Source organism: Physella acuta, unplaced genomic scaffold (assembly GCF_028476545.2).
Source record: "Physella acuta isolate Inbredline_101_S28 unplaced genomic scaffold, ASM2847654v3 ptg001510l, whole genome shotgun sequence".
Classification (NCBI taxonomy): Eukaryota; Metazoa; Mollusca; class Gastropoda; family Physidae; genus Physella; species Physella acuta.
The window spans coordinates 89979-99469 of NW_026733025.1; positions in this window are offsets into that span (position 1 = coordinate 89979).

Below are 9491 nucleotides of genomic sequence, written 5' to 3' on the forward strand. Positions count from 1 at the left end.
GTGACAGGTATGGAGGAAGTGTAAAATGTGATGTGGGGTGGCAGGTATAAAGGAAGTGTACAAGGTGGTGTGGGGGGGGATGATAGGTATGGAGGAAATGTGCAAGGTGGTGTGGGGGGTGGCAGGTATAAAGGAAGTGTACAAGGTGGTGTGGGGGGGATGATAGGTATGGGGGAAATGTGCAAGGTGGTGTGGGGGGTGGCAGGTATAAAGGAAGTGTACAAGGTGGTGTGGGGGGGGGGGTGATAGGTATGGAGGAAATGTCCAAGGTGGTGTGTGGGGGGGGGGATGGCAGGTATGGAGGAAATTTATCGAGGATCTTCACTTACTTCACTAAGTGACGTATTGTTTTTTTTTTAATTGATCAAGACAATACAAAAACAGAACAAAAGCCCAGCCCCGTTCTATTTTTAACAACACACCGAATAAATGGCCAACATTTTGCCATACCTTTTGTTAACACATCACCTACATTACCTCCATTTTTTTAAAAAAAATATGTTTTTGCACCTGTCAACCTGAGCATGGTGACACCCCTAGCACGTGACACTCCTGGCAGCTAATTACAGCCGTGCCCCCCCCCCAACCCCTTCTCTATCTCGTCATTTATTACTCACTTCGCCTAATGTATTCCTTAATCCCAACCTTCAGCTTTTGTCGTCTCCGATTTACAATTAGCAGGCTACAATATAAAAAAAAATAAAAAAAGCTACCGAATGTAAGGTTAGCCACAATGCTACAAATTGAATATGTAAATACCTACTCGCCACGAGGTATGACATCTGATAAACTGAGTTATCTCCTTTTAATCTAGATTAACGTTTCGTTGTCTCCCTTTATTTTTTCCCCCCTTCTTGATTTCCGCTTTTTTTTTCTTCAGGTTTTATTTTGACAAGTGGTGACACCGTGGGAAAATGAGTTTTATTGCGGGCCATTGATTGTGGTCTACTTGATTGGGGTGTAAGGGGTGTGAGAGAGGAAAGAGGGGGGGGGGGGGGGGGGTGACACTGCTTATCAGGCCTATCGATTTTTTCAAAACGGATTTTTTAAACCAATGTTTTATGTGTTCAGAGCTGATAGGATCGCAGTGAAGCCGCGGTGAAAACCGGGATGATGAACAAGGGGACGAGATTGAATTGTTTTAGTTTGAATTTGCAAGTGCCTTTTTGTATTTAGAAAAAAAAAAGAAATCAAGGGAAATAATTAACATATTGTAATGAGTTAGGGGCAATAACTGTATCAATATTTAAATATTTTATCTTAAACAAATTGACAAGAAAAGACAAACGTGAATAAAATTTACAGTTAAGGATAAAAGTGTAACATATATTTTGTTTTGAAATACTTGCACTGGTTATCAAAAAGATCTATCAGTATTAGATAAATATATTAGCTTATATGTGTTGTTATGAAAATAAAACAATAATTCCCAGGTCTCAACAACAGTAGATCATAAGCTAGCAACAACGGCAAAATGAGCTGTCCACAACTTTTCCTTGACGCCTAATTATTTTGTTATTTTAATTTGACATCCCAAATCAATTAAACAAAAAAATTCTAGCGTATGCTGATGATACAGCTTTTACGCTCCAAACCGAAAAATCTATCATACTAATAACAGACATTTTCCTTGACTTTGGGCTGGGTAGCGGGTCAAAAATTAACCTAACGAAAACCAAAATTATGGGACTTGGACGGTGGATCAACAAACTCAATTACCCACTAAACATGCTAGGTACCAACAAACTAAAACTTTACGGCATAACCCACTATAGTAACCCACACACCAACAACGATGATGAATGGAAACAAGTATTAAGCAAAATCCAAAACACCATAGCACTTTATAAATTTAGCTCAACAACAATTTTTGCTAGGTCATCTATAATTAATAGGTATGTCATCCCAAAAATCACCTATATAGCCACGGCTAAAACAATCCCAAAGCCAACAATTAAACATCTGAATAAAATCATTAGAGAGTACATATTTCAGACCACAATTTCAAACATTAGCCACAACACTTTAGTACAAAACAAACTTCATGGAGGAATAAACCTGCACGATATACAGACCAAAATCAATACATTCAGACTAACACACATTAGCAGAATAATTAGCCAACCAAACTTTCACCCTCTAGCTCACTACTATATAGGCATTCAGCTAAACAAACTTACAAAAATCAATAATACAACTCCACATTACATAGGAGGAAAACACAGTCCCTTTTACACAGAATGTTTACAAATATTAAAACACAACGACAAACTTGTTCACAAAAAGTCACAAAACATTTACAAAAAGTTAGTGCAAAAGCTCTCAACTCCACTATACAACAGAATTCAATGGTGTAGGAAATACGCTCTAACAGACACAATGGACACCTTCAGAAACCTACACCTCAAAACCATCACACCCAAAACCAGGGAAATAACTTACAGACTCATCTACAATTCAACTCCCCTAGCAAAACAACAGAATCCATTTTGCCCACTATGCAGACAAAACACACCCGAAACCGAAACGCACATCTATTTAGAATGCCCCACCATACAAAACATGAAAAAGACGCTAGAAAACAAAATAATAAAAAACGGGACCTACAATATCGATATAGTCATAACTCTAAACAAAATCCCAATACAAAGAGATAGGACGGACCTAGAGCAAAAAGCAAGGACGGTAGCTATATATAGACAGACTATTTGGAACAGCAGAATAAAAGCAAAACACGACAAGGTACAGTTCACGGGACACGTACTAGACTTGATTTATCGTAGACGACTCGACAAGGACAGCACTCAAACACATATACCATAATTAACAACACCAAAACGTAAAGAACATATTACACTGCTTTTGCCACCTGGAACGCCTAATCGAACTGACACATCCGCCCCCCGCCCCTAAACCTCATGATCCCAATATCAAATTTCCCCTTAAAACTGCATCCCCTCGTCCCCATCACCACCACCCCTGTGATGAAGTACTATGTTAAACAGTGACAATGATACATTATCCAAATACATTTCTAACAACATCAATGTAACCCCCACCCCCCAACCCCCATGTCCCCACTTTGTGTCGCATCATTTATCATTTGGCATTTCATTTCCCTACTGTTGCTTTTTGTGTATTGTTTAATTTATAAAGCTTACAAACATTGTAAAGCTATCATTTGTTACTATATTACTATTATCATATTATTATATGTAAGGTACTTTGGTCCACAACCTACAAATGACCCCAATGACCCGTACTCCTTTTGTATTCATTGTATTATGACCAAATTAACCCTTACAGTTGTTTCGTTAACTTTACTAACTCTTTTATGTGAAAACCCATTTTTTTTTATCTATAAAACTCCACTGTATCCCTACACGTGATAGCTACACGCCTACACACCCCTAACCTTTCGGTACTTAACATTCATCTAAACGTAAACACCGACTTGAACATACCAACCTTTCACCCTCCTACTAATTCGCTCACACAGCAATCTGTTCGTCAAACCCTCCCTCCCCCCCCCCCCCCCCCCACCCACACACACACTACAAATGGAAACACCTCAGCAGTCAGATAACACAGCACAAAATTTGACGCTTGGCTTGCCTTAAAACACGCAGTAACCCTCTCCACGCCTGGTCAGACACATCTACCCACTCCCCCCTCTCCCCCTCTATCCACTTACCCTCAGACATGAAAACACCACTTTCCCTTTAACTGTTCCAGCGACCCCACCACCCACCCCAACATCAATTTCGAATATCTATTCATTTATTTTTTAAAGTTCTAAATCTTGTTTCTTTCCCCTCCTTTTTTACACAGCAACCTTTTGAAAACTCAATGCGACCAGTACATAAATAAACACTCTTTTAACTAGTCAACTTTATTTGTTTCCCTACATTGAAAATGCTCCACTGGCCCTTTGTCATTCTCGGAAAAATATCCTTTCCACTCCCCACCCAGACTTTTGACACGTTTATTTGACCTTCACCCCTTTTTACTGCCATCTTTTGTAATTTTTGTTATAATCATATACATAACATCATGTAAATATTCATTATGTACATGTTCAAAACCTTTCGTTTTCATCTGAAACTATGTAAAAAATGTGATGTTGATGTACTTGTTTTAAATTGCAAATAAAAGTATTAAAAAAAAAAAAAAAAATTTAATTTGAACACAAAAAAAAAATGGAAACACAAAAACTGACTATATTTTATAGATCCAATAGGGCTGGGGTCGGCAACTTTCAGCTCTCTTGGTGCCATGATGCGGCTCTCCAGCTCTTTGCACAAATATAAATAGTTATATTATTTTATTTTCAAAACTCATAGCAAAAATTATTCAGTAAAGAAACACAAGTTTAAACAGAAGAATAAAACTCACCAGAGAACAGTGCGAATATGTGCACTAGAAAGTATACGGACAGCCGCTTGGGCACCAGGCCCAGCCCCACATCCGTGTTGTGGCCAGCCCCACATCCGTGTTGTGGCCAGCCCCGTGGCGACTATTCCATGCTGCCACTGCCCAAGCGCCGACTTTTTCGATGATGAAAGGAAAATGAAAAGGTTGAAACACAATAAAGAACAAATTAATACATTAAACAATATAATAAAAACGACAAGCTTAAAAGAAACCTTCAAGAATACACATCAAAGTTTCACTGAAACAACAAACAACAGAACACACCATAGCGCAGCTAGGCTAGACTGAATATACGCTCACGAAAGTATAAATGTAAACAAAGTATGCGACTAAAAAAAAGTCTGTTTTACCAGCCTGTAATAAAATGTCACTCTTGTTAATGAATTTTTTTTTTAAAAATTAGCAATGTCTAAAATGGTGAACCAACATCTTTAACCCCAACCTGCCCCCCCCCCCCCCCCACTTTAGTCGATGTCTTCCCCATGACATTACCCATTTTTCAACTTATTGTTCCTTCCCCTAGCTTAAATTCATTTTATTAATTCCCTGTGTGTAAATTGGTTTTGGTGTAAATCCTATAAACATATGTTACTACAGACAACTGCACTTACCAGCATCTTGATATTACTTGTTTTAATTGTAAATAAAAGTAGTAAAGAAAAGAAAAAGAAAAAAAGTATGTGACTAAAATCAAAATTATTTGACTGAATAAACAAAAACATAATCCCACCACCGTTATAAGTAATAAATATTCCATGATACCATTGTTCATAGATTGCGTAAATATCAAAATTACACAAACTCAAACATATCACATACAACTCTCAGTCAATCAGACATTTTACAGACTAATTGGAACATATCATCACTCAGTGTCTAAATCATAAAAAAACTGTTTTTTTAAATAAAAAGATAAAAGACATGAATCTATTAATAAGGGGTCCAAAAACCGACCAAAAAATAAACCAATGAATTTATTTATTCCAAAGTATTTCTTCAGTGTACATTGATAGTAATTTTGTAAAAAAAAAAAAAAAAAGTAAAGAGATCTCCTACATAAAGCGATTGTTGCGTAGGAAAATATATTTTAAAAACCTAAATGAGCTGTAGTGTGAAAGATATGTTAACGTTTAAATCACTTCAGTGTCTTGTTTTTAACCTTTAATAGGGTGACCGTAAAGCGTCTTTAAAATAGTTGTGTACTGAGCAAATGATAAAGCAAAAGCTTCTTGTTATTATTATGTAAATAAGGCATACTAAAGATAGAAATATGGAATGTTTTCAAAATTATTAATATAAATACAAATCAACACTATGAGACCGTATACACAGGAAACCTAAACACATAACAAGCTTCCGTATCTCTCCTGCTCATGGCAGGCTTGCCAGATTGGATGTTTCATTGTTCACTGTTTTCCTCAGGCATGATGTAAAATAAACTACCACAATTTTAAAACTCGATTACTTCCGGTGCTAGCAGTATTTGAACCCACGCTTTCAGGTCAAATTGTCACTGTCATAGATCCTCTTTTTAAAGGTTTCGACGAAATGAACTATGGGTTATATTGCAATTCGCTTCTAGAAAATATCTAAGCGTGTCCCCGGGTTAACTAAAAGAAAAGTTTAAATAGGGTCAAAACTAAAGACAGGGTTAGGGAGAGGACTTTGTTTAGCCTTAGGGTTTCTCTTTATTACTATACTAGACCTAGGGACGGCGTGGCCTAGTGGTGGAGCGCTAGACTGCTAACCCGATAGTTTCGAGTTCGAACCCAGGAAAGTAGTTAAGGAAAGTAAAGGCGGCTGGGCTTAGTACTGACCACATTAATCCCTTTATATACCGAGGTCAAGAAACATATGGACTCCTCTTCAAATGCCCAATGGGTCGTTAGGTCTAAAGAGGAATATTTACTTTTTTTGCAATCTTGTCCGTATGTCTGTGTGTCTGTCTGTGTGTCTGTGTGTCTGTCTGTGTGTAAACACGATAACTTGAGAACCGTTACAGCTAGGTTGATGAAATTTCATATATAAGTATTTTATCAAAATCGTAGATTCTGATCAACTTTTGAGTGATTTCCGATAACCGGAAGTGGTACTTTTTCTACTTTGAATTTTTCAAAAGCCTATAATTTGAGTAATATTTCAGATAGATAAATGAAATTTCACATGTAAGTAAAAATCGAATTCTCTACCTTCTGTCAAATTTTGAGTAATTTCCGTTGACCGGAAGTACTAATTTACGCTATTTCCGATAATTCAAAAAAAAAACGCATGTACATTTTTAAAGTACTAATAATATTGCGCACTATTATGCACATTTTGTTTTGGCGTTCGCTTGGTGCGCAATTCTTTTTTCTATGAGATTCTATTCTATTTTTAAAAGTTTAAGTAATTAAAAATCATGTCTATATTCCAAGTTATATAAGAATATTCGAGAAAGTTTAGGGGAGATCACTCCCGGTTTATTATACTTACTAGTCCTAGGACTACTAGCAAAAACGCAGCTTAAATTAGCCGGCGTTTTAATGATAAGGTTACCTCGAGAAAAAGCGCTCTATCGTTTAAAGAATGTCTATCGAGAACAATGACCAAATATTAGGCGAGAATTTCACCTGCCAAGGTTTATATGTCGGGAAAAAAATCGTCTATTACAGGAACATTTTTAGAAAATTTGCCGTTGATCTGTTTGATATCTTGTTGTGATCAGCGGTAGAGTCGGTAGAGAAACCGAAGCCCCTACTGTGTCGATGACAAGATCAGATACACCCCCGGGGGGGGGGGGGATAGTGGGGGGAGGGGGGTGAAAGAAATGATGGCTTTAAACAAATCGATCAACGTGCCGGCACCGATAGCTGGCATAATGGGGCGTTTAGCAGGGGGTCATGGAATGTGCTGGAGTCGAGAGGGTCGTGATAGGAGTGGGGGGGGGGGGGGTGTAGGGGGGTCTTGCGGAGGGGGTGGGGAGTGATGATGTACGATCCATTATGTGCTGTTTAAATACCCGGGTTGTGAGAGGTGTTGGTTAGCTGGTGGGATGTGGTTTAATAGCGGTTTATATGACGTGAGGAATTTTCGTGGTGGGGCGCAGGGTGTGTGTGTGTGGGGGGGGGGGGGGGGTAACATGATAATCGACTAGAGGTGTACAGAGGTAGGCTGTGTAATGTGGAGGAGTGAGAGGAGGGGGGGGGATAATAGAATCAACTAGATAGTAAGTGGCTGAGTTATAGGGGAGGGGAGCGTGTAATACAAGATAAATTACAAAGTTCGGGTTTGTGGGAAAGGTGGGGGTGGGGGAAATAATTAATATCAACGTTATTATTTGTCACAATTGTAAAACCTGAAAGAAAATTCGAGTGTATGATAATTTGATACATGGGTGGTATAAATGTGTGGTGAATATTTGTGTGTGGGATGGAATCTTGATATCAAACTACAGTCATTACAACACGGGGGGTGACCCGGGGGTTGTGTAGTGTGGGGGGATGGGATGTGGAGGGGGGGTGTCGTATACAATATCACCCACTCTGTAATAACCACCGTGCTTGTCAGGGCGCCCCGCTGGCTCCCACATTGACGCCCGCTCGTTTCAAGACGCGGACCGCCGAGATCAAAGCCCGCTCTTTGGATCCAGCCAGTCCCCACACAAGGGTTGACCCGGGTTGTACAGCCCTTAGAGGTATCGGCTGACAACCCTATCGGGTCACAGATTGATCGTGTATTACGTTTGTCTTTTATTTAATGCGGTTTACATTTCTTTTTAATATAACCATTTGAACTACATGCGTTTGTTTAAATAGATCTAAGACTAACTAGTTGTAAACATGTTTTGGTGAATTAGATTTTTTTAGTTTTGGTTTTTGGAAATTTTAAAAAAATAAATTAAATTACTTTCAATTACATTTTTTTATTAATTTTTTTAGTCGTGTATGCCTATGTAGAACAAGCGTACCGTTGAATTTTAATGTAAGGTTAAAAATATTTTCTTTTTGATCAATACAACTTGGGCGTTGTGTTTAAGCTCAATATTGGCGAGGTATTGGATGCTTTAAGCAATGTGGGGTTAGGGGAAAGGCGCTGGGAGGGGCAGAATTATGTCCAGTGTAGGGTGAAATCTATATTCAAACAGTTCTGTTTAAATTAGGTTTAGAAAAAAGGAAAACGAAAAGCTGAACAGTTTTTTAGTTTTTGAAATAGAATTTTATACAGACCAATATATACAGGTAACATGAGAAGAATATACACAACTGTACAGTTCACTTGCTCAACTCTGCTTCACCTACACACGGCGTACGTGAGTGGTGAGTATTTACATTTCTGACGTGTAGTAGGTGGCTGTTGTTACTTTCATCCTATCACAACGTGTTGCGTTGACTGGCTTCAAAACCACATCAACTCTTGGTCACATCACAACCACATCAACCATGAACCACACCACAACCACATCAACCAAATGGTCACATCGCAACCACATCAACTCTTGGCCACATCACAACCACATCAATCATGGGTCACCCTACAACCACATCAACTCTTAGTCACATCATAACCACATCAACCATGGGCCACAACACACCACAACCACATCAACAATGGGCCACACCACATCACAACCACATCAACTATGGGCCACACTACAACCACATCAACCATGGGCCACACCATACCACAACCACATCAACCCTGGACCACATCACAACCACATCAACCCTGGGTCACACCACAACCACATCATCCATGGGCCACACCACACCACATCAACCCTAGTTCACATCACAACATCCTCTATGATGGTTAACATGACAATCACATCATCACCGCTATACATTACATCAGCACTGATTCAAATCACAACCACAACAAATCTAGCTCACTTGACTAACATTTACACATATTACATCAAAATCAAAATTTGCTTACATCACAACGTCATCACTATTTTTACATCACATCATCAAACCTACATGCATGCATAGCATCAAAATCCCCCCTGACTACAATTTCACATCAACATCAAAATAATACTCACAACACATCAACATTGGATCAAATTTTACATAAAA